Genomic DNA, 26,131 nt, shown 5'->3' with positions numbered 1-26,131 from the left:
TGGGTTCCACTAGCATTCCCAGCAGCCTCAGCAGCAGCCTGCTGTCAGAGGGGTTCAAAAGAGGGACAACTCAGCTGCTGCTGGCTCAGCTCTGACCTGGAAGGGCCCCCTGTCCCCCATAACTCAACCTGACCAGGCTCAAGCTCATCTGGGACAGTTCCTTCTTCAGGACTAAGATCATCTCCCTCAAGAGACTGATCTGTATTTGGGGTCAGGGGGGAAGGCACTGCCTTAATCCTACTGCTCTTCTTCTTGGAAGGCACCTGGTCCATTGTTCCAGAATCCAGGGCCTGTTCAGTTTTTGACCTTTTGGCCTGTGACCTGGTCACAGCAAACAGGGATTCCTAACATTTCTGCATGGGTCCTGAGCTCCACTTCAGCCCAAGCTGAAGTCTCTAAATCATTGCCAAGCAAGCATTCAACAGGGAGGTCTGCGCTTAACACAACTGTCTTAAGGCCAGTTCCCCCTCCCTAGGAGAAATTAACAACTGCCAGGGCATGGTCAGTCCAATCATTGCTAGCATTGGTCACTTGGTACATTTCACCAAGTATGATCTGCTCAGGAGCCACAAGGTCTTGTGTCACCATTGTGACACTTGCCACTGTGCCCCTGAATGCCAAAGCCTCTTTTCCATTGATCAAAGGCTGCTATCTGTATTTGCCCTGATTACTGGGACTCACAAAGGAGGACATATCCATGCCTCCATCACAGATCAGTTCAGCCTGAGTTGGAACTCTGACTAGGTCAAAGTCCATCTCAGAACCCAGGGTTAGCCCTACTACTTACTCTAAGTCCACCACTTGGATCTGAACTAGGGGGAACAGTTGCCTTAGGGGCAATGGTGCCTGGAGTTGAGTCTATGGACTTTGTACAATCACTAGTCCAATGGGTTTCTTTTTATAGATTTTACACCATGCTTTCTTTCCTTTGTTAGATTGGGACTCCCCACTAGATGCAGATTTTTGTGGGCCTTGGGAAGACTTCTGGGGCCAGATGTAGGAGCCCTAATACCGGTCGGTAACGGCCGAATTCGGCCGTTACCGACCGGTATTTGGGTTTTGCAATGTAGGGGGCTTAAAATTACAGAATCTGTATATTTACCGATTCGGTAAATTACCGAATCGGTAAATATACAGATTCTGTAATTCTAGATGTAACTAGCACTTCAAAGAGTGCCACAGGCCCTTAAGAGTCGGTATTTTACCACGCAATCCTATTGTGTGGTAAAATACCGAATTCAGGTGTGCATGCACATCTGTGCATGCACACCTGTGCCATGTGACACACAGACATGCCCTTAGGGCATGCATGTGTGCCACATGTCACACAAGCCTGTACTTGGGGCCCATAGGAATCAATGGGCAATACCGGTATTTACCGAATCGGTAAATACCGAATCTTACAGATTCGGTAAATGTAAAATGAAATTTACCTACATCTGCCTACTTCTAATTTACCGATTCATAAATACCGAATCGGTAAAATTCGGTATTGATGACTCGGTAAATTAGAATTACCTACATCTAGCCCCTGGTCTTTACCCTTTTCCCCACCCTTGTCAGAGTTCTTAGAATCTTGCTTCTTTGAGTCACCTTGGTTCTGAACCTTCTGCCTCAACCTGGTTCTGACCCACTTGTCTGCCTTCTGACCCAATTCTTGAGAAGTCAGATCAGAGTCCACCAGGTACTAGTGCAACAGCTGATTTTGACAATTATTAAGGATCTGCTCCCTCATAATTAAGTTGTTAAAATCACACACCTTACTGCTAAGTAACCAGCCCTGAAGAGCCTTAGTAGCACAATCAACAAATTCAACCCAGTCCTGAGTCTGTGCCTTTTGGGTATCTATGAACTTCAACCTGTATTGTTCAGTAGTTAGGCCAAACCCTTCAATCAGAGCACTCTTCAGGACTTTTTATTTATCAGCATTCTCTTCTCTTACAGTGAGGAGCTTGTCTTTACCTTTGTCTGCAAAGGAGAGCCACAAGAGTGCTGCCCACTGCTCCTGAGGGACCATCTGTACTTTACAGGCCCTCTCAAGTGCAGTTATCCATTTGTGGATGTCATCCCCACTCTGGTAGGGAGGGACAATCGTGTTAAGGTTCCTATGGTCATGAGTATGTTCTTTAACTCAGGGACACTGATGCTGCCACCATGGGACTCTAGTTCCAACTTTTTTGAAGCTCTCTGGAGCTCTAGGGCTTCCCTGTCTAAAACCAACTGGGCTCTTCTGATCCTGAGTTTCTCATTCTCAAAGGCAAGCAGTCTGCCTTCTCTCTCAGAGGAGGACTCTCTCCTGTAGGAGGCTGATGTCCTATGAGATACAGAGGTCCCTACAGATGAACCAGAATGGTGAGATTCCACTGAGGGAGTTCTAGACCTTCTAGGTACACTGTGAGTTCCACCTGAAAGGGGAATAGGGGATCCCTTCTTCATCCACAGGAAGAACTTGGTTATCCAGGTTAGAATCATCTTTATCCTCTAGTCAGCCTCAGAGTCCAGGTCCTGGGGGTTTCACCTCCTAGCCTTCCCTTTTCTGCTGCCCCACCCAACCTACCTGTCTCATCAGACCCAGGAGTCTTTCTGAGATCATCTAATAGCAATACCTCTATGAGGTGTTTGGTGTCTGCATGTCTCCCTGTCTTCAATTTTCTAGATGTACACATGGTCCTCAAATCTGTAAATGGGACATGGTCATACTTAGTTACTCTGGGGCCACAGGCCTCAGCCCTTGGAGACATACTAGTGTGGTGTGGTATCTGCACCTACCTACTCAAGTGGGACTACTGAACTCTGTCTTGAGTTATAGAAAGGGTGTGCTAGACCCTTGACACACAACTCTAAGGTCAGTGGAACTTACTTTATTCTATCTTGATTTATATGTACCTATGTACCTATAGTGGTTTTCAGCTAGTCACTCAAAGAGATTATCTGGTAAAGCAATAGCAAGCTTGAATCTAACCGCTGGACACCAATGTGAGAAGATGGCCTGGCATATGCTGTCCACTGTTCTAGTGGGCACCTTGCACCAGTCCAAACAACCCTTATTGATGATAGGTTTAAGACAACCTTTATTGGAAGCTATCCTAGTGGTAACTATGGAGGGCAGCCTTCAGGCTACGTCTTGAAGGAGTGTAAAGCAGCTTGGTTTACCAGATTATAACCTCTTGAATGGCTAAATGAAAGGAGAACCACACAAGGTATATATATAAAATATATGTATTTATTACAAAACCCTATCTAGTAATCGCTTTATGAGATTACAGAGCAAAGTACACAATTTAAATGCAATAGAACTTCAGTAAATAGCACAATATACACTGGGCCCCAGGGGGGAACCAAACCATATATTAAGAAAGTGTTATAAGAACCACGACTTGACTTGACACAAGGAGAATCGCGGGGACCACAAGGAACCACCCAAGGTAGTGACATAGAGGACCCATGGGGGATGCGTGCAGTGTGAGAACACAGCTGCGAGACACCGTTAGCTTCTATGGGGAAAGTCGCGGTTGGAAATTTAAAGATTAATGACACTTAGGAGAGGACTTTGAGCAAACCCCTTTAGACATAAGGGGTTCTAGGGCTAACACCCACCGGAGCACCAGAGTACTCGAGTTAGCCCACCCGGGAAGCAGGGTTCATATTTGTCTTTTGGTGTCAGGAATGGTCGTTGGTTTCAATGGCGATCTGTTGCAAAGTGCTGCTGCCGTCGGGAAGAAAAGTGTCCGGTGTGATCCAAGCCTGGATCAAAGATGTGAGGAACCTGAAAGTAGAGGGGACAGAGTCTGGGTCACTTGCCAGTGACCAGGGGCAAGATAGACGAATGCACACTGATGTCGGGTGATTCATGTGTGAAGAGGTGAAGCTTGACTCTGTAGCCAAGAGGACCAGGAGGCGTCGATGACAACCTGGAGCTGGATTCAAATTGTCCCACAAAGGCTGTCAAGTGCAGCAGTGTCGGTGCCCGGATTGGACCCAACAGCCTTGGCAACAGCAACCCACGCAGGAAGAGAAAAGAGGCTTCGGTGTGGACCAGCAAGGGCCGGGTGACTCACCAAGTGGTGGAGAGTCAGAGCACATCTGGAGCAACCAGGAAGCCCAAGGAAAGTCCAAGTTGCTTTCTCAGGGACCCACCAGTCAACAGACCCGGGGTTGTGAATGTACCTTGAGCAAAAACACCGGCTCATGGAACACTTGTGGAGTGTAGGCCAGCAATCTTTGGTAGAAAAGGTGGTTGGGGTCAGGGCTACAAGTAATCCAATGCACAGCCTCAAGGAATGTCGAGAAGCTGATGCACTTGCAAATGTGCACAATGTCCAGGGGTTCCGGTTCCACGGTACCCATGAGGGCTGCAGGTCTCAGCTTTGCTGGGGACTCGGGTTGGCCTCAGGGAAGTCTGGAAATCCACCTCCTGTGTTGCAAAATCCTTCAGAGTCCAGCAGGAGCTTCAGAGATGCAAACCGGTCAGATGCATCTTTGGTGCCTGCCACACAGGGTAGTAACTCCTTTACTCCAAGGGAGATTCTTCAGTCATCCAGCATTGTGAAGATTGTCAAAGTACCAGGATTCAGTATCAGAGCTTCATCCAGGTTTAATCTAAAGTCCTGTAGTCAGGGGTTCCTTTCTTATACCCAAGGAAGGGGTTGGACATACTCTGGGGACCCATCTATGGGAGGGTTTGGAAAGAGGGGTGGCTACACCCATTTCCTTTGTCCAGTTTCATGCCAGAGCAGGGGCTTGTAGCCCCTGCAACTGGTTTGAACTGGGCTATGCACAGGGACATCAAATGTGCCCCCAGTGCAGACTTCAAAGCACTCTTGGAATGCTCCCTCCCAGCCTAAATACACTAAAGCCTGTCGGGGAGGTGGTGACACCTCCCTGTGACAGGAAACCTATTGTCCAGGCCTCGCCTGACAGAGTTTTGTCCAGCAGCAGGAGGCCAGACTCGAGGCTGTGGCTGTAGCATCCATTTTGTGATGCCAGGGCTCTTTTAAACTGGTACCGGGTGTACCGGTGTGTACATGTCTTTCCCTCTAGAAGGGTGGAATCATACCCCCACCGCCAGAACTGGCGGGGGTATGATTCCAAAGTGTTTAACACCAAACACAACATGTTTCCTTGCAGCAATTCCAAAGTTAGCATTTACAGCAAGGTTATAGTGCACTTGAGAGTATATGGTCTAATAGCATCACAGAACAGCCCCAGAGAATAGATTCCAAAGGCTGCAGAGGGGCCCTGCTCATGCATGGGCACCCTCTCACACAAACCCCAGCACCCTGCCTTCAGGATTGATAAGGCCTTCTATAGGGGTGACTGATAGGTTTATATGTGTAGTGATTTAAGGTAGATATAGGGAACCTATGTCTAAGTACGGGGTGCATACACCACCTTACACAGGCTGCAGTAGCAGACCTGTGGTGTCATTTTGGAAGGCTTCCCAGGGGTGGCATAATGCATGCTTCAGCCCGAGGTAGGCCTCTGGGGTACCCATGCCCTTGGTACCTAAGGTACCATATACTAGGGACTCATAAGGGTACCCCAGTAACCAAACTGGGGTGTACCTAAAGTACTTGGAATCATTTTAAAGAGGAAGCAGCTAGGCTGGGGTCCTGGATAGCAGGGCCCCAGCCAGACTAAAGTCGAAAAACTGAAACACCAGCAAAAAGTGGGGGTAAACATAAGAAGCAGATCCTACTCTCCTACACACATGAAGTTTGTTAATTATGGAGAAATGTCATTATCTACATCGTGCTAATGTCCAGTGCCTCATTTTTAATTACACTCAATGGAAACATTGCCCCACTCCGCCACAAGGAAGTTCTAAAACACATACAGACAAATGTACCTATTTTTCAGGATATTAAACATCAGACCTGACATCGTATTACTTTAAGTTAGTTCCTACTCCTCCCCAAAAATATCTACTGACACAAACCAAGCTCATATATACTACTTCATTTGTTACACAGTTAGCAGTTAAAGGAAATTGTCACAAATAGAAGCTGCAGCACTTTTAAGACAATTTAATCAAGATAATTTGGATAAAGTGCTTGCTGATAATAGTACTTATATGCTGTCTTCTCGCATTTACAATTTAAATAACATTGTGTTATCTGCTATTGATATCATGCAAAGTGACATGTTGACATTGTATCATGGGCAAATTCAACTTAGATCTACTATGCAGTTCAGCTGGACATTACAAACCCTCAAAAAAGGGTGCATATACTTAAATTCCAGTCACATATTTGTGCCCTTTATTTTGACATGCAAATACCAACTGACGGGAAAAAAAGGATGCCACACACACAATGTTGCACCTAGAGAAGTTAGAACAGCTCCTTTATACAATATCCGAAACACCCTGTGCTGTCTAGTTAATACATGTGTAACATCTATGCCGATTTCAGCATTTCAGTTCACAGCTTGCATGAAACATTTCCCAGCCAATAGATACTAACCCCGAGGAGGCAGCTTCTTTCATGAATTATGATCACTGCCATTTTCGTATCATTGTGAACATGCCAATATGAAAGTCTTCTTACCAGTAAGGAATGCAACTCTTCTGTTAGACATTCACTTGTTTGCAAACATGTGACCATCCGTGGCATATTTTTATCTAAAAGGATTACCAGCACCCTCAATCCTCCCACTTGTTACAGTTCTCTCAAATGGAAGATATTTAGTGCTTAGTGATCAGGACTGCTATGTAATGTGATATGGGATCCGCTAACTCGTCAGTTGTTGCAATAATGTCCAGTTTTCCCACATGCAGGGAGTCATAGATAGCTCATTGTGGCCTTTCATTCCCACTTTGAAAGCAGATTTTAACAAGCTAAGCAGACTCAAAGTACTATTGTTTAAAAAGAAGTAGCACTGACATGTGCTTGAGAAGCTTTTGAGTTGCAAGTTGCAAGGACATCCAGTGAGATACAGTCCTTGTTAAACACAAACCTCCCATTTCATTTTGGTAAATTGATACACCGTATTTTTAATGCATTTAATATTGCAGGCCTTGCCCATGTTTTTTATAATTGTCGATTCTGACTTGGGCAGTTCATTCCAAACCATCTTTGGAGTAATACTGACTTTTATCCATTCTATTTTCTCCAGCATGTTCAGAGGTTATCCGGTTGCTGTTATGAATCATTTGCGGTATTTTGGTCCTATTTTTGTTCCTCCACTATGGAGGTTCCATTTGCAAGCCCACTGGACCCACCACTGCTCCATTTGTGCCGTGAGTGCATTGTACGATTCTTAGGAATCCACATGCTATGGGAACTGGACCTTGATTGGTGATTGCCATTTTGGCTTGCCTGGTTTACCTGCATGCAGCCTGTGTTTCACTGCCACTGATGCCCTTTGAATGGGTACTAGATATTTGACTGACTCTGCCGACTCCGGTTCCCATGCATTTAGACCTGTGGATGAGTCCATTAGCGACCCATTTTCAAAGTTGTCCCTTGGGCCTATGGCTTCTTCAGAATGCGAGCTATATGCCACTCCATCCTGTGGAAATGAGTGTGATGGCACGTGGAATACTGAATAATGGCTCTAATAACACAGATGCGGGTTATCTGTTCTCTGGAACTTGTGAACCTGGCTGTGAACCTATCATCATCTGTGGAGATGGAATCCGTTATAGATTCACTAACCTTTGAATTTGCTAATAACATCACAGATACCTCTGACACATGTTTTCAGACACTTTTTCATAAATTGACATAAGTGACTTCAGACTTTTTTTTATCTAATTGTATCTATATACAATATTCTTTGAGCAATGCTAGGATATGCTTATCTTATACCTTATACATTTTAATTTTAAGCATTTACTTAGTTGCAGTATTACTGCCTCAGGACCCGACCAAATAGAGGGTGTCGTGAGTCTCTTACAGTCCACTTGTGCTTTGCACACGTTATACAATAACACGCTTGTTTTTGCGTCATATTGTTATTTTCAACATATGCTGCACATGTTTTATTTTTCTGCATTATGCCGGGATTGAGTCTGTACATCATAGAAGGCCAAACAACACTGTGCCCTGTTTTTCTCTGTGGTTGTGCAATAACACCTAGACATAATAGAGAGATCCATATGCTGTTTTTCAAACAGAGCAAGTCTTATCATATAAGCCAACACTTGTAGTTTTAAAAACAGAGGCTTCCAAAGAAAAGTCCTGAGGCAAATGAGCTACGAGCCTGAGATGTAGACCAACTGATAAAAACTCTCAGGTATGGGGTCCAGCACTCATCCCAAAGATCTTTAGTATAATATTGCATTTACGAAGCAAGGGTAGGATTAGGCTGATTTGTCATTCATTATGATAAAGCTTTTCATTGTGTAAAGTTTGTTAATTGTGCTAATCACGTTATTGATTTGCATATGTCTCCTAGTTTCAGCACAGGTTTTGAAAGATGGAGCACATTAGTTCTAATAAATATTGTAAGCTTTCTATGTGTCTCTTACCTTTTATTGTGGACATGTTTGAGTGAGAGAATGAACGGGGATGACCTGTTACCACGACTCCTGATAGAGTTCAGAGTATTGTGTTCTATGGTGCTAAGTTACCTTTCTCTCTGAAAGATTAGAAGGGCAGGTAAAGCACTATAAATTAGTCTGGATTTGGGGGCATATGTACTGATATGATAAGGGGACTGAGTGCCTACATGTTCATGTCCAGTGATACCAGGTATAGTTCTCTTTCTGAGCGGAATCCCTGAAACAGAGGCTTGCATACCCATATGCCCCAGCAGCTCCCTTGTGGTTCATTCCTGTAGTGAAGTCACTAAGTGCTGCACATGAGAAAAATCCTTGGGTGGAAGCATGGATCACGGCTCTGGAAGATCTTTTTATACCTGGAACACTACGCACACTGCAAAATATTCAAGACAAGAATGGGTTGGGAACTGATCATTTTCTTATGTACAATGCCTTGGTACACATACTGAGTCAGACATGGGGCAAGGATTGGGTGGAGATGACCACATAGGCCCCATTTCAGTTCTTGCTCACTCATGGTCAAATGACAAGGGCAGTGAAAGTTGTAGGCTTCCTCCCTATAACAACATGCAAATATGCAACTACAGATCAGCAACAGATGGGGCAAGAGATAATCCACAAGATGTGGTCTCTTGTTTAGGTGTTCACACAGAAGATGTCGAATCCTCCACCAGACTTACCTCACTCCCAAATGCATTGCAAATATGATTGAGAGAGCCAGCTCTTGCTGTTACCCTTGTCACCAGGCTGATGTGTACTTCTACCATATGCTGGAACCAGACGCATAGACCTCACTTTGATTCTGATTAACTGGGAATCATTCAACACCACGGAGCTAGGAATCTGGCTCCGGGACCTTTGAAAATGGGCCTTTGCTAAGACACTCGCAAACCTGCAAAAGAAGTAGGGTGGTGCATCAGTAAGCATGGGCTGGGATACAGTCATACTAGCAATGGAACCTAAATTGTACATGCAACCACTTTGAGGTGTGGACAACAGAGTGCTGCTGGAAGTGAAGATTGCAGGGAGCGGCAGGCAGGAAGTGGGCTTGCTGGTGAGGGTTCCTTCTGTGCATCCCCCAGGACAGGACAGGAACAAAAAGCATTACAGGGCAAAGAGCGAATCCATAATTTGTTCTGACTAGAATGGTAGATAATTGAGGTGTGCAGAAAAGTGTGGGAGAAAAAATGTGGGATTTTAGAGTGACAAGCTTTTTGTGTTTCATCTTTATAGACAACTATGTCAACTGACAAGGAGGACAATTAATGTATGTTAATACAAGCTTGTAATGCATGGCATGCACTGCATGGATTGGTGCCGATTGGGGTTAGAGAGAAATTTGACCGTATACTTAATTTTGCTTGGTGATCTGGTTAACTTGTGGCAACAAAAATATAAAAGGCAAACAAAGAGCAATTTAATTAAAAAAAATCAGTGATGATGAAGGTCATTTCCTATCAATGGACTAGCATATCAACACATTGGTGGATTCCTAGGAATGGCTTTTCACCAATCATGCATCATCCCTTTATGGCAAGTTGGCTAAATCAGTGCATAACACAACAATGAGTTATGTTTGATACCATACAATGAAAATTGTGACTGCTGTTTGATTCTAATTTCAAACACAAAAATGTGACATTGTTTTGCTTAAAACAAACATTTAATACAACACAAAACGATTAAGAAATGTGGCCATAAATCTCCATTTCTAGTACACAATTTCCTGTTAAAGAAAATAATGGGTTATATTCAATATTTTATTTTTTCGAAAACTTACCAACTTATCCTGAAAACCTCTATTCCAATATGGTACAGCAGGTCAGGGTCTCAAGGCACCACTCTGCCTAGCAATGTTGGACCTGCTGCATACTTCAGTCAACCTTTTCCACGTCACTGAGATGACATCTGAACATCTCCCAACATAGTTTTTCCACCTACAGAGAGAAGCCTTGCCGCACAAGAAAACCAGCAGGTATCATCTGAGCAATGTAGTGGACTACCAGCCATGCCTAGACACCAAAGTAAAATGCATGCCCCGTACCTGACGTATTTACCCTTTGGGTTAAACTTCAGCTAACACGAACTACTTAATGAACCTTAAAAGAACCTATACACATGTTACACAAACAAGAGAAAACAGGCCCTCACATAAACTTTCACACAAATATAAGACTAACCTATATACAAAATACTGACAAATCTTAACACTACAATTGCAGTCATATGTACAAGCAAAATACTCAACATCTCTAATCTCCTCCAAAGCACCACTCTCTCTGCCCACCACCAAGACCCCTCCACACACTCCTAAAACTGAAACCTCCAAAGAAAAACATGGGCATACCCATTGTATCATTTCTGCCTAGTGGTTGGATGTTTTGTGAGTTTTCCTAAACAATGTACTTTAGTTTTATATGTCTTAGTAGTAAAAAACTCTTACAATTATTTTTTCACCACTGTAAGGCCTACCTCCCAAAAATAATAACATTTGAGTTACCTTATTATAATAATAAGCTGTCATTTCCAAATGGGAACAGGTAACTAGTTAATTTTGATTGTCCTTGGAATTGTAATGAAAAATCCTAACTTATGGTGACATTACAATTTTGAAAATGACACATTTAGATAGTTGGCATTTTCCTGCCTTAGCTCTTTGGTGTCTGTAGTCTATCTATGGGTCACATGAATGGGTGTAGTTGATAGTTGAGCTTTGAGCATTAATCTTAGACAGCCCCACACAGTTTGGAACGTAGGTGTGCCTGTATTGGTCATCACTGGCCAAATGGGAGGGAGGAGCTGTGTCCAGCCCCACTTACACATGAATAAGCTTTGCCCTGCCTCCACACAAAGGCTACATACTCCTTGTAGGCACGGCCAGGAAGGCAAGGCATCTGTAGACTTCAAAGGCCTGCCTCTTTACGCTTCTCCCCACTTCAAAGGCATAACTGGGTATAAATATAGGACTTTAAACACCACCTCTTCAGGACACTTCTGCACCCGTGGATACTCTGCCAGGAAGAAGATCTGCTCTGCTGCTGAAAGGACTGCCATTCTACTGGACTGCTGCTCTGAAGGAGCTGATTCCCAGCTGTGTTAAGCAGCTACTTGCTTACGACCCCCCTTTCCTGGGAGAAAATGACTGGACCTGCATCTCTTGAATCCAGGCTGACTCCAAGTACTAGTTGGCTGGCCTCCTGATCTGATGCTTCAGGGTTTTAACAGGCTTCCAAAAATCCTACTCCTGCACCTGGACTCTCCCATCTGTGATTCGACCCTGCCAAGTGGTGCCACCCCAGTCCTAGACTCTTGTAAGTTGGGCTACGGTGCTTGCAGGCCTCTGTGGATCCAGCAGAACTGGTGCATCTCCTCTGCTCTGCAGCGCAACCCCAAGCATAACCAATGCATCAGTGTTACTGCATGGATTGGACCTGTCACAATGACCTGCAAACCTTCCACAGCCTCTAGGACAATCATTGTGTGACACATACGCAGCACAAGCCCTTGCATTCCTCGTTGATGGCAGCCTTGATGACGATGTCAGACTCTGCATTGGGGCTTTGCTGCTCTTCGTAACCAGTGCATCACCCGCCTGTGTGTCTTGCATCCTCAATGCCAGACTTTGCAGTGCAAGCCCTCATCGATGGAATCTTCGACGATGATGCAAGACCTATCACCGCAGTCTCTCTGCACCTCGGAACAGAAACATTGCTTCAGCTGCACGACACACTTTAAACGCAAATCCTCGCAACGCTCCGCAAACTAAGAGTTAAGGTAGTTTGTCCAACAGGCCAAATTATAGCTGACCTGTGCTTCATCGTGGTCGGCCTGAACTTTTGACTTTGTCCCGGTATTGCGCAACCATAAATCCACAGTTGGCGATTTGTGCTTTAGGCGCTATTTTCACTAAAATCTTTAAAATGGCATATTATTCAATTCTACGGATTGGATTTTTGTCATTTTGGTCTTACTTTACTTATTAAAAATTGCTCTATTTTTTAACTTGGTGTGAGATCCTATTTGTGTGGTGTTTTTCACTTTATTACTATTTGAAGTGTTGCACAAATACTTTACACTCTGCCTTAAGGTTAAGCCTGACTGCTCTGTGCCAAGCTACCAATGGGTTGAGCATTAGTTAGTTTAGGATTTACTTGGTCCTCGACCTGACAAGGATTGTGCTTGCTGCTTGACCAGGGCTCACACCTCAGTCAACTTACAACTCGATTTCTTACAAGTGTCAATTTTAGGTTTATCTATATGTACACATGGTAATTATTTAATCATATCTGTATGTGCTTTATTTATTAGATATCCTTTTTAACTATAAAAATGCAAAACCTATAATGGTAATTCAGTTTTAAATTATATTACTGGTTTATTGTACGAATTTCAAACAGATAAAATAAACCACATTAAATAGGTAATTCATTTTGAATAGTTTCATTAATCACTTGAAAAAATATTACACAAATTATGATACAATGTGGTCATGTAAATGTCTCTTATAGTGAAGTTGTTTGACCTGGGTATAAGTAGTAGCAGGTGGAGCCGCCGAAGAATAATGTCACGTTTGAATCAGCAGGTAAATATTTTTTAATGTTAGTACACAGTGCAAGATTTTCAAAATGTGTGCTGTTGTTGCAGTTTTATGGCTCTAAGAAACATGTCTGAGGGGGTTACTCTTGGTGTATACGTATTGATTATAGTGTAATCTAAAAAGGTACAGCAAACACACTTTTGTGACATAATGATCACAAAAACACAGTGGCCTAATAGTACATGAAAGAGTTCTTAAAAAAAGGCAACCCTCGTAATGAGGCTTTCTGCCCATGCAGAGGTGGGTAAAGGATAATTAGCATACCCCCCTTTGTGCTCAGTCCACGAAATTTGGGGTACTGCTGTAACATAAATAATGCTATGTGATCCCTTGTCAACGCCCAATTTCACCCTTTCCTAAAAGATTCCAAGGTTCAAACAATGCACTGACCAGACTGCCTACATTAACCAGTCTTTTTTTGTTAAAATACCATATGCCCTTGCTGAAACATGTAAACAAGTGTAAGTAGCTCATGTGCAACTATAGATTGAATTCACAAATACGCAGCCTATAGTGACAGACCAAGATTAATGTTTATATTGTCGACTAATAATGGTTGGAAAACTAACATTATACTCAAGATGTGTATTTAATTTTGGGATGCCATGTGTGGTATGCAGAAAGACATGTACTATGGCCAGATATATCAATAATAGTGCAATTAAAAAAATCAGAAGATAATTTACTGTTGGCATCTCATAACACAGTCAGGCCTGGATACACGGAAGCAATACTCTCATGATGCACTCCTTCTGGCTGCACCGAATCTGAGTTTTATATTTTACCAGAGTATCGGTGTGGTCAAATTGGGGAAAGGAAAGTGGGGGGGGGGGGTACTGCAGGAAGGAGACCTGGAAGGAAAAGGATCACGCTGGGTGTTTCCACTAAGAGAGCAAAGTCCTGAAATGCAGTACCTTATGTTAAATAACACAAAGTTATTGATATTCCTGAATCAAGGTTCATTGCAAGTTCCCAAAACCAGCCTATATATCCGAAGACAAATCTCTACTGAGGTGGAACTAGGAGTTAATTCCTAATGTGTCTCTCATGATATGGTTGGTTGATCTCCCTTCACCAACCACTAGTGCAGATCTAAACGCGCCCGCAGTTCACCACCTTACTGGAGTGCTGTTTTTTCCCAATTTAACAGAAGAATTTCTGCTCGAGTGCCAGAAGGTGGTACTTCATCGGAATGTCTGAAGAAGGTGAGCAGGAGCTGAAAGAAACACTGTTAGAGAGCGCAGTGTCAGTAAACACCTGCAACCTTGATCTGTAGGATCAGTTCTCTAAAATCAAGACATACTCGTGGGTGTTTGACTCCATGATGTGGCAGCTCTTTTCAAAACCAAACATAAATAGCAAGTGCAGGTGAAGGGACACAACATCTTTAAATAGAGGGGCTGTCTCAGAAGGCTGTACCCTCAAGAATGTTCCAGAACTTTCAGCTGCTGCCAAAAGGAAACAGCTATGAATTCACCAGAGTCAGCACAAACAAATGAGTCATCGGGGTCAAAAAATCATTAGAGCATTTTTCAGAACTGACACCTGCTGGCAAAGGGAAACAACAAATGAGTCCTCAGTGATTGCATTACTCACAGTAAACTTTGGCTGATTTTGGAGAAACTTGAGGTGGAGAACAATATAATTATTTTTCTCAGGGAGCTCTATTCGGGGGCTTTAGCCAGAGTTAGGTATGGTAAGAACGGAGAGTGTACCAAGTCATTCATCATCGCAAGAGGAGTGTGGCAAGGCTGCGCTCTTGCCCCTTTTCTATTTACAATATATATCGATGATCTGGAAAGAACATTGTTATGGGCGTGCACAGACATGCCGATGATAGCTAATAGATCTGTCCCTGCACTCCTATATGCTAATGATGCAGTCTGGCCATGCAAAGGATGGTCACATCTTTCTCACAATTCATGACCAACCTGGATTTGAGAATTAATTGTACTAAAACATTCTGCATGAACTGTGGATCTGGGGCAGATAAAAAGGAAAAAGTAATGTACATTAATTCAAAACCATTAGATTTTATCCCAACTTTCCCATATCTAGGTGTATTGTTCGATCAATCTGGCCTATGGAATAGTGCATTAAAGACAAGGAGGCTGTTGTTTTGCAAATCTATAATGGCCCTGAAAATTTTTAGCAAAAAGATGGGCAAAAAAACGAATGGGGAACTTTTAACCATTTATAGAGAGACTTGTGTAGCAACCGCCATTTAGTGCAGGAATATGGGGATATGCAAATGTGAAATCATTGCAGGTGGTGGAAAACATCTTTATGAGATATCTCCTAGCAGTCCCAGATAGTGTTTCTACGTACGTTTGTCACGCTGAACTAGGCCAACCATATATAGAAGACATCATTAAGGTAGCACCGGTTCTTCTGGACTACAGAGGAGTGCGTTTTTAATCAACCTATTCTGAAGGACGTGATGAGCCTTGATAACGGCGGCAAGATGGGATGGTTAAGCTATGTAAAGATGTTTTTTTACAAATATAGGCCACCACGACTATTATGATGATCCCGTATTGTTGTTTCATGTATCTAGAAAAGATCTTAGGAATAGATGGATGAGGTATTTGGGAGAGCGCAGAACCAACGTCGAAATGACAAAAAAGATTGTGGTTGCGCATAAACTAATCATGACCTCGAGCAATATGCAACCATATGTTAACCTACACTTGAGCGATTTTGAAAGGTTTTTATTAACGTGTTTTAGGCTGAACCATTTATTTAGACTTTTTAGTTTCCCCGATATGAACAATTGGTCAAAGCAACTTAGCAAATGGCCATGTGATGATTTGTCAGAACAATCAGATATTCATATCTTGTTTTTTTGTAAATTTTAAACAATTCCTAGGAAAATATGGATTGTGCCCATATTGAATATCATGGAAGTTAATCAGTGTCGCCCTGCTTTTTTAGCTATTCAAAAAATAGATAATATATCAACTGTTGCATCTGTGTCTGTGTTTTTTAAAAATGTTTTTAGATCTCGAAAAACAATTTACTAATGAAATGTAATAAGCTTATTTTACTATGTTATGATCGTTTTCCCATATATTTGAAATGTGACTTATTAATTGTACTTTTATGGCTGTTTCTGTACAATAACCAAATAAAGTGAATAATGAATGAATGAGTCATCAGTAATCACAAACAAAAGAGACGCATAGTGAAGACTGTTACTGACATGAGTGTTAAACCACACAAAACGATAGACATTACACTAATACAACACATCTTGTTGTTTAAGCATTGGAACATTATTAGTACATACATGCTGATGAGATCGACTTTTAATACTTGCTTTAATATTTGTGGCAAGGAGTTTGTGACAAACACCTGCACCGTTGGCTGGATATCAGTGTGCCAGTGCACAGTGTGTTGCAGCTACACTATGAAAGAGTCTCTTAGTCAGTGGTTAATAATTGTGTTTGTAACATGTTTTTAAATTAAAATTACATGATTCATTCACATACAGCATTTGAAGGTCAACTTTTAACTTGTGAAAGCCAACATAGTTAACATTACCTTCATGCATTATCATGCATTTGTGTTTTATATATGCATACATTTGGAGATGTATATCTATTTATTATGAGGGATATGTTTTACAAATAGGGAAGCAAGTAGAAAAGCAACCGTTAAAAATAACAGAAATTCAAGCACAACAATATTTTAATACATTCTTATGAAGAACATTTAATCTGATAACATAAATGTTTCCTTGTGTAAAACAAATAATTTATATAATACATAGAACCATATTTTAACTATTGTGAACTTAGTGAAAGATGTAAAGAATTGGGCAATTTGTTGTGGTGCTCGTGTTGGTTCTAATAAGGTATCAGCTCAAAGATTACGTCAGGGTGAAGACATTGACATTTACATTACATGTGTTGCTAAATGATTGTTTTGTTTGAAAAATGCATATGGATAAACAATGCATTAAACAATGGAAATGAATCTGAAAAAATGAAAAATAAAACATGATGAGGCACACATATATACATAGATGCAGAAAATAAACATGTTTTAACAAAAAAAACTATTATTTTTTAAGTTGAATGTGACTTTGTCTTAACCCCTTCCATGCTGATGACGGCCCCCAGCCGTCATGCACTACGGGGCTCGTGTGTTGATGACGGCTGGAGGCCGTCATAAACCCCCCCACTCGCGATTCTGCCGCACAGGCGCAGAATCGCGGCCGCATGGAAGGGGTTAAATTCAATACAATCATTATTTACAATCATTTAAGATAATTCAAAATGTATCACTCACAAATCATAGGTGAATAATAAATGAAGTCAGAAAGAATAACATACATTAACAGAAAAATGTAAATTGCCATATACAGGAAGAAAGCTTTATGTAAGCAATAGATTGACACTAAAATCTGAGGGCCTCATTTATGGCAGATTGCTGTGCTGCTCTATGCCATAATGAAAGGGCCGGTATGTGTCATATTTAGGCAATATGGTGCATTCCTGTCCTTTCTGTCTGCACTGGTGCCGTTTCGGCAGCCTAATGCCAACGTAGGCTGTTATGTTTCATATAGGCCTGGGTAACATCATACCCTTTCACCTAGATAACCTCCCCTACTCTACACAGTAACAAGCCTTTTAGGATTGAACCTTTACCTAGTTCTAGTCGTGGGCGCAGTAGGAGGGTTTCCCAGAACAATGGTGGTCTATGACATCATTTTTAGACTGACACAGTATGAATGAATATTCATAAGGGTTCTTGGAATCAGGCTGGGGCTACATCTACATATAAGGTTCAGCCAATACGTCATCCTCAAACCCAACAATTACTTATACAAGAAACAAGGGACAAAGGAACTCTAGATACTTATATTGCTTTATAGTTTATAGTTATAGTAGTTTATAGTTGCTTGTATAAATACAGCAACTCTTGCTAGTATTAATTGGAGGGAACCGAGACTTCCAGGCTGACAGACGCTGAGGCTCCTGCATGCAGACACTCCAGCTGACAATGGGCTACTAAACATCCCTTGCGGGGTGTCCAACTCGAGTCCAAGACGGGGTCCTACACTCTTTTGCCTCAGGTAATGGGGTTAGACTAAACCTAGAGGGATTCTTGGCTTTACACCCACTCACAAGCTAGGTACACTTAGGTACAACTAGATAGGTATCGTAGGAGTAAGCACGCTTTCTTTTATCATGCATTTTATATCCATGGATGGGTTCATGACTATTGCAAAATGGTAGAACTGGATTATCCTTTTATATTCACTGTACTGCAGACCATATACCTCTGCTACTGTCTAATGGTTGTTGCAGCACATATATTTTACACTAGAAGAACAACTGGGCAATAAATACTTATTGTAACACGCCGACTGTTTCTTCAGTGTAACTCTCTGAGAGAAACTAAGTGAGCACTAGTGACTGAACGAAAGGTAGTACATTGTTTCCACGATCCTGGGGGATCAGGGTTGTCATGTTCTAAGGTTGCCAAAAACTATTCTCTCACTCATAAGAGGAGATTCTAGTGGCAATGTGTGCTAGCTAATGCAAACAGGCTATCATACTCGGTGGAGGTGCTCAGAGTTAGTTTGCCACCAATCCTACAGGTTATGTTATCCAAACGCACAGGTCCTGCATGGGTACTGTAGGAACTACATGACATGGCGCCACCAAAATTGGTGTGGTACTTATTTAACAGTAGAATCGGAGTAGTTCAGTTATGCTTATTCTCAGAGACCCCTACTCACAAAAACGCCAGAGACGTCTGGAGTGGGTGGGCACAAACTCCTCCACAGCTGAGTAGGCAAAATATCTTATTTATTGGCTGCTGGTTAATCAAGCTTGACAGGACATAGTGTTTCTAGACAATTGTGTATAAAATCTTATCTTAGTTCCCTTGAACAAACTTCTTCATTAAAAAATTACTGAGGGCAAAGATCCCCACGGTGGTGGCTCGAAGCATCTTAACAGGAGAAGAAGATTTGACTGGAATTCTAAATGCACCTAAATACAGACATACAAACACCCTAAAACTATTAGAAAATGGCTTACAAGCTAGGGGTGGCGTAGTAGCAGAGGCACATGAATCAAACAAAACAGAGGTATTCTACTCATGGATTACATTCCCAGCAGCCGATGCAATAAAACATACATTTTACTCATACACAGAGGAAGATGCACCAGAGGAATATTGTCAGTTCGCAGACATAGAGATTTCACTCACTTACCAGGAACAGCAATACTGGTTTAAAGGCGCCCTACCCCACTTAAGAGGAGTAGTAAGACTTGGTCAGTTAGGAAGATTAGGAGCAACATGGCCTATATTAGCAGGCTACACACCTCACCCTGACATTGAACAATTGGCACACAGAGACATACTCACTCAACACAAAGAATTAATTAAAATCTACAGAAACATGACACAATTCGTCATGAGGACTTAAACAGTCCAACCAGCAGCAGATGCAACAAATGGCACTCAGTCTCAGAGTACAGCAACTAAAATCACTCCACAAACATTACACGCAATAATGGGCAAAATGCCCACAAAATGTAAACAAATGCCATTCTGTGTAGCTCAGAAAATAACACAGTTATAGGCAGTATTCCCAAATACTACCCTATTTGAAAAACACAGAATGCTAACAATCTGCTTGCCCATGGGGATAACACCACAATTAGAGGATTGTACCACTCGGGGTATAGTCTTTGCTGATATATATACCAGAACACATGGTATTCCTTCATTAGCGTTGATGCCCGATGTATTAAGACAAATAAAAAATGAGAACGGAGCAGAGCCTGCTCTGAACTTAGGGATAAAGTTACTAAATAACTACAACCAGGAATCGGCCATAATACTAGCTAATATTAAAGGGGAAGCAGCATAAGTGGCAATCCGCCAACGCCTAAGGGAGTTCAGTCCATTAGACCAACCATACAAACTACCCAAAATAATTGAAACTGCGTATGCAGAATTAGACTGAGACAGTTTGAATGGTAAAGCTTTAAAACCTCAACTGATGGGCGGTCCTGAAAAGGACACTTCTAAGCAGACACCTGCTTCTTCTTCTAAAAAGAAGTGGGATAATAAAAAACAACAAAACTATACAGGAAAAAAGATCTCAAGCCAAAGGTAGATCTCCGCAGGAGCACTCTGAAAAGAGGTACAACCTTTGGAATAAGGATAATATTAGGAAACCTGACAGGTATCAGGATACTGATACACGTCCCTCTTGTTCCTTTCAGGGTTCATCGAAAAGCTCAGAGAGAGAAGGACGGTAGGAACACAAAGAAGTGCGTACAAAGTCCAGAGACGAGCAGCACGCTCAAGACTATACTTCAAAAAAAGAAGATAAGCCATAATTAGAACCTCAGCTTAAAAAGAAGAAGGTTGCAGGCCTGAAAATCAGACATACACAGAATTCTGAGAACACAACTTCTGAACGGGGAATGGGCTCTGACAATGCTAGACAGTGCAGCAGAAGTAACAATAGCTCGCCAGAACCTGACGGAATTTCTGGTGACAGCGGACTGAAATGATTACATCACGGTGGAAACACCAGATAAAAGGGTGAGCGTCCCACATAAGTTACATGAAATAACACTCCGGATGGAGGGGGACGAGGCCAGAAAAATGGAAGGTCTCTTTTGGAAGAACTTTTCATCTGGTTATGACATTCTGTTCGCTGAACAAGATTGGCCGCTAGCATTCGTTATGGAGTGCCCAAGAGGAGAAGATATCATTTTTCCATCTCTCTCCGACCTCGTTCCCGTATACCTTAAATACACATATGCACAGGAGTGGGCAGTTGTCCTAGCTCCAACATTATACAAAAATCATACCGGATTGAATGAGAATTCAACCCACCACGTGATCCGGTTAAAAGTTTCACCCAATGCACAAAGGCAATATCCTAAAAAGCAAGAAGCTAAAAAAACAGGTCAGAGATCTTAGATCAACTTGAATATCAAGGGGTCATTGAAACATGTACTCCACCAAAGAACAATCGTTTGTTTCCCGAATCAAAACCGGACAGTACATATCGCCAAGTTTTAGATTGCAGACATTTAAACACTTACACAAAGACAATCGCTGTCCAAAATGCACACAGTGCTGCATTAATGAATAACATTGTGCGGATTACAACGGTTTTTCGATAAATCAGCAAAAAACGATAAACCTGATCAATAGTAGATACTTTCCTATGGAACCTGGCTAGAAAAGGGATAAGGACATATTTCTCCGATATCCAATCTTGGATTTTTGCCAACAAGCAATGGCAAAGTACTATTTACAGGCAGTCTATTAAACTAATAGTTCTGGAGTTGCTTATTTGGGATCTGTCACCATTTTTGTGAATAAGTGGTACTATTGCTTCCTTCCAGGCATCAGGGATAGGAACCCCCCTTCAGCAATAGCATTGGCAATGGTTAAAATGGAATGAGTTCAGGCATCCATATCAGATATAAATATGTCAGCTGGGACGTAATCCGGCGCGGCAGCTCTACCCATCATACCGGCATTTAAGGATTGGCCAATATCTGAGATGTCAAACATTTGTGTGGAGCAAATAAAAGAAGATGAAGCTGAAGTGGTGTCCTGAACTGTGCTTGGAAAGTCGTCAGAATATAATTCATGAAAGTAGTCATCCCAGTCAGATGGAGCTACATTGTTTGTGGGTTCAAATGTAGTTGAAGAGACGCCCCGTGCAACCAGTAACCAAAATTTGGAAAACTCACTAACTGAGCATGCCATTTTATTTTTGGTATGAATTGTAGCCACTTAATTAGGCTTTTCTAATCATGGGAATGTGTGTCATATGCTTGGTTTTAATGGCTTTGGCTAATCAGCAATTGATCTTGTGACAATCTTTGTTAAATCAAGAACAATTCTTGCTAATTTAATTCCTCCCCAGGCCTATATTAGGGTACCTCAGCATATGCAAGGACTGCTTTAAAACCATCAACTACAGCTGTTGGTATATCTGGGCGAGTTGCCACCTAGAGCCCTTTAAATGATGTTTGTCAGTTGTCAGAGCAAAGTCCCTAGTGTGGGAAGTCAGACCGGAATCAGAAGGAGTATTCTCACACAAAGCCTGCATAGACAGGGAAATAGGATTGTGGTCACTTTCTAGTCTTTCTAGTATGACCAGTAAGAGATGTCCACAGCCTTAAGTCAACTAGAATATAGTTGATTCTATTCGTATGGTTTACTTTATTATATGTGTGAGGTCTTTTGGGTCAGATTTTGTTCTTCCATTGAGGGCCCCAAGCCCCAGCTCAACGGTTAATGCCTTTAATTGGAAGGCTACTTGTGACCATTTGTTGATTGGCGAAATATCTAGAGGAGGAACCGCTCATGCAGCATCCTTGTCTCCAGTTAAATGAACATCATCATTGTTTCTGTCATCATATTTCCTGGAGTCAGAGATGAGTCTGGCGGCAGCATGCACAGATGAGTTGATGTGTAACAAAAGTATCTTAGAAATTCCTACAAAGGTATAATTACTATGGTCTAGTCATGAGAGGATGAGGGCCTTTGTGATGTGTTTAAAGTGCTGCTCTGAGACGTATTATTTAATTATTTTTAACATTTTGGAAATGGAGTTGAGCACATTTTGCAATATTGATGTTATTGTCTTATAGGTTGCAGCGTTTGTCAAAGTAAAAATTTCAGCAGTTCACTCAGACCAGGATATATGCAGTTGTGTTCAAAACACAATATTTTTGAGCTATGGCTTTATTGGGAGATTACAATTGGCTGGTAAGATGAGGAGGAATTCTGTTTTTGTTGGGTTGAGTTTGGCATACAGGGGTAAGATTAAAAGGTGCGGTGGTACTGTTCTCGGGAATGCCTTATAGTAAATCTGTTGACTCTTTTTTAGTCACTACTTATGAGTCAAATCAAATCAAATCAAATCAAAATCAGCTTTATTTGGTGCAACAAATACCACCATAAAAGCATACTAATCAAGATACATGCCTACATTATATCATAAAAGGTATGCAGTTTAACAGTTTAAAAATCGTCAAGTAAAATGTTTAAGATAAAACAAGTACTAGTACATGAGGACAAATCTAAAGTGTAAGGTGTAAAGTGTCATTATTCAAGACTCAGTTATACACTTCAGACTTGTCAAATTGCAGAACATACATATAAGGGGTCTAACGTGCTTATGCAAGAAAGTGCATTTAAGATACATAAAGTGCAAATGCCACCTCCTGAGTCAGAACAAGGAGGTAGGGCTAAGCTAAATCATCCTGATTTTCATATGACAATACATCCAAATGTGAATAGTCTTTTCTTTTCCTAATTGCGAGTTGTACAAAGAGAGAAACAGCACTAATGATTTTCACATTTTCCAGACTGCGTATAAAGTTAAAAGCATATTTATAGTTAAAAAGCCTTTTTGATAAAAAAGGGGTTTTAAAACTGATTTCCTGATGTCTTTATAAAAACTGCAAAAAAAATGTAAAATGCAACGTGGATTGTTCGGATTTTCCATCGCATGGACAATTTGCTAAATTATAATACCATTTATCCAATCAAGGAAATGAAGCTAAATAATGTATTGTACCTATCCTTAGTCTAGTTAAATGAAATCTCTGTTGTACGTTTCTCCCAGTATTAAGTATGGCTGTATACCCTCATAAGTGGACGTTCACAATAGGAAACAACACAGTACTTTCATTATCCGTAGCATTTAAAAATCTTACCTTCAAAACTTTTTTACTAATCTCCGGTGTAAGTATTGGATTCTTCCTATCAATATCCAGTTCACAATAGTATTGGAGACTAAAAATGTGCTCCAGCCAAGGTATTTTCCAACTATGATCAAGGGCTAAACAATCCATAATTAATTCTTTTGTAAATTTAGTTTCGTCTTTAGCCCAAATTCCATGCCAGAAACTGTGACCAGCCATTTTTATGAAGTCACTTAGGTACAGGACTGAGAGTTCTTTGTGTACTATGTAATTTGCTGTTGCACTAGGGATGGCCAACAATCTTTTTAAAAACTTGTTTTCTAAAATGTATAGGGGGCGATGTTAGCTCTCCCCCAAATTGCAGCCCATAGCAAACCCCTGTAATACATTTGCTCCGATACAAAGTCAGGATTTCTCGAATGATTTTATTACCTATTGTAGCTGAAAATCTTAGCATACTCTCTGTAACCCTTAAAAATGTCATGTTACATAACTCAATATGGGTATTCCAAGTACCGCTCCTATTAAAAAGCATACCCAAATAAGAAAAAGTTGAGACTCTGTTAATAATAACCCCTTCTACATGATGTTGTTTGGTCTTAAGCTTATTTCTCCCACATGTCATGACAAATGTTTCATTAAATTTATTTTAAAGTCTTTGTCAGTCATGAACACTGCAAGATTCTCTATTATGCTTTGCAGGCCATTTGCTGTCCTTGATATTAGGACAGCATCATCAGCATATAGCAGTACTGGCCTGGGGCATGTCCCAATTTTCGGGGCATCCACAGTTAACTTTTGTAAAAAGGGGTCAACATTATTTATATAGAGGGAGAAGAGGAGGTGCATTAATACACAACCCTGTCTGTTGCCACACGTGACCCTAAAATCAGTTGTGCATTTCCCCATTTTTCCAAACCGTACGCTAGATGTTAAAAAGGTATAGATCTGGGATAAATATATAATTATATTGGTGGAGGCTCCTAGCGCTTTCAGTGTTTCCCATACTTTACTGTGATTGACTAGGTTGAAAGCGCTAGTGAGGTCAACAAAACAGAGGTGGATCCCTCCTTCCTTAGCTAAGTTATATTTCCCTATTAATAATTCTAAGTTTAGGGCGCTATAGGGCGCACAAGCGGAATGGCTACCTTGCGGTGAGGCTCCCGCGGCTTGGAGCAATAATCCTACATAAATCCTCTAAAAACAGTTCACCTGCTGGAAACCACGAAATGTATGGACTCATAATACTATTCCCCAGACTAAATGCTAGTTTGAGGCTAATCGTATGTTCCTAGCCTGAGAGACGCGACCAACTCGTCTCCCCCGGGCAGGGCACCGGAGCGCCAGAGTGCATGCAGTGCGGCGACTAGTGGCAGGAGAGCCCGCGGCTTGACACGAGGCAGGTGGGCCCGGGCGGCTGGCAGTGAACCAAAAGACACCGGTGGCTAGCGGCTACCACTTCGAAGAGTGCACGACTGGAGTACGAGAAACGTGGGTGCCCTACGACGAGATTTGCTAAGGGGTGAAACTGAAGCGTGTGTCCTCTCACACAGGTGCCGCGCCAGGTCAGACCGGTGGGAGACGGAGAACGCGCTACGGGACCTGCACACTAGGCCGTCCATGAGCTGTAACCCACCGGTGACGGAATCGCCTTGACTACAGGAGCACCACGACGCACCGTGTTTTTCCCGCCATCTGGGGAATAAGGCAGAGGGCGGTAGGTCGAAACAAGTGTGACTGCCCTGTCAGCAATATCGTCCGCACCTGGTGACAAACTCGGTGGTGGGGATCCCTGCGGTGCCAAGTGGCATGAGGGGTGGCACACCGTAGCGAACCCCATATCGAGCGCAGAGACTGCATGGTGAATAGTGGGCTGGACATTGCTAAGATCACTCCCCCTCAGTGGCGTGATGCAAAATCGGAATATTTGCCTTTCCCCTTGATACCTGAGTCTGCATAACATTGGATATGCATTGCAACTATACCTGAGAGATGGGTGGCTGACTGGACGGTGCAGGAGTGCATAGGCCGCTGCTATTTACAAGGTTGGAGGAACAGGAGTGCAGGAGTGCAGTCAGTGGCCCGAGGCTGGTGGACACCCTTGGACACTGGCCCAGGTGTGGCAGAAATGTGACAGTAACAAAGCCTAACCACAGACGCCATGGGGAAGCTAGATAATCGCCCGTTGAAACTAAGTTTTGAGGCGCCCAAAAAGGGACTCATGCCAGGCTCCTCGAAGGCTATATCGCAAGGTGCGGACATGGCGAATGGGGGGGGAGACGTCAGCGGATAGTGATCTGCGCCAAATCCTACAGAAAA

General features: G+C 42.1%; 1 long non-coding RNA gene across 2 annotated transcripts in view; it reads right to left on the bottom strand.

The window, feature by feature from the left end:
- LOC144774846 (uncharacterized) overlaps positions 1-26,131 on the bottom strand; it is a 247,098-nt gene that overhangs the window by 16,875 nt on the left and 204,092 nt on the right. The gene's annotated exons all lie outside the window — the stretch shown is intronic.

The sequence above is a fragment of the Lissotriton helveticus genome, chromosome 1_1 (genome assembly GCF_964261635.1).
Source record: "Lissotriton helveticus chromosome 1_1, aLisHel1.1, whole genome shotgun sequence".
Taxonomy (NCBI): Eukaryota; Metazoa; Chordata; class Amphibia; order Caudata; family Salamandridae; genus Lissotriton; species Lissotriton helveticus.
Note: the sequence above shows the minus strand (reverse complement) of the source record. Positions and strands in the feature narration are given on the sequence as shown.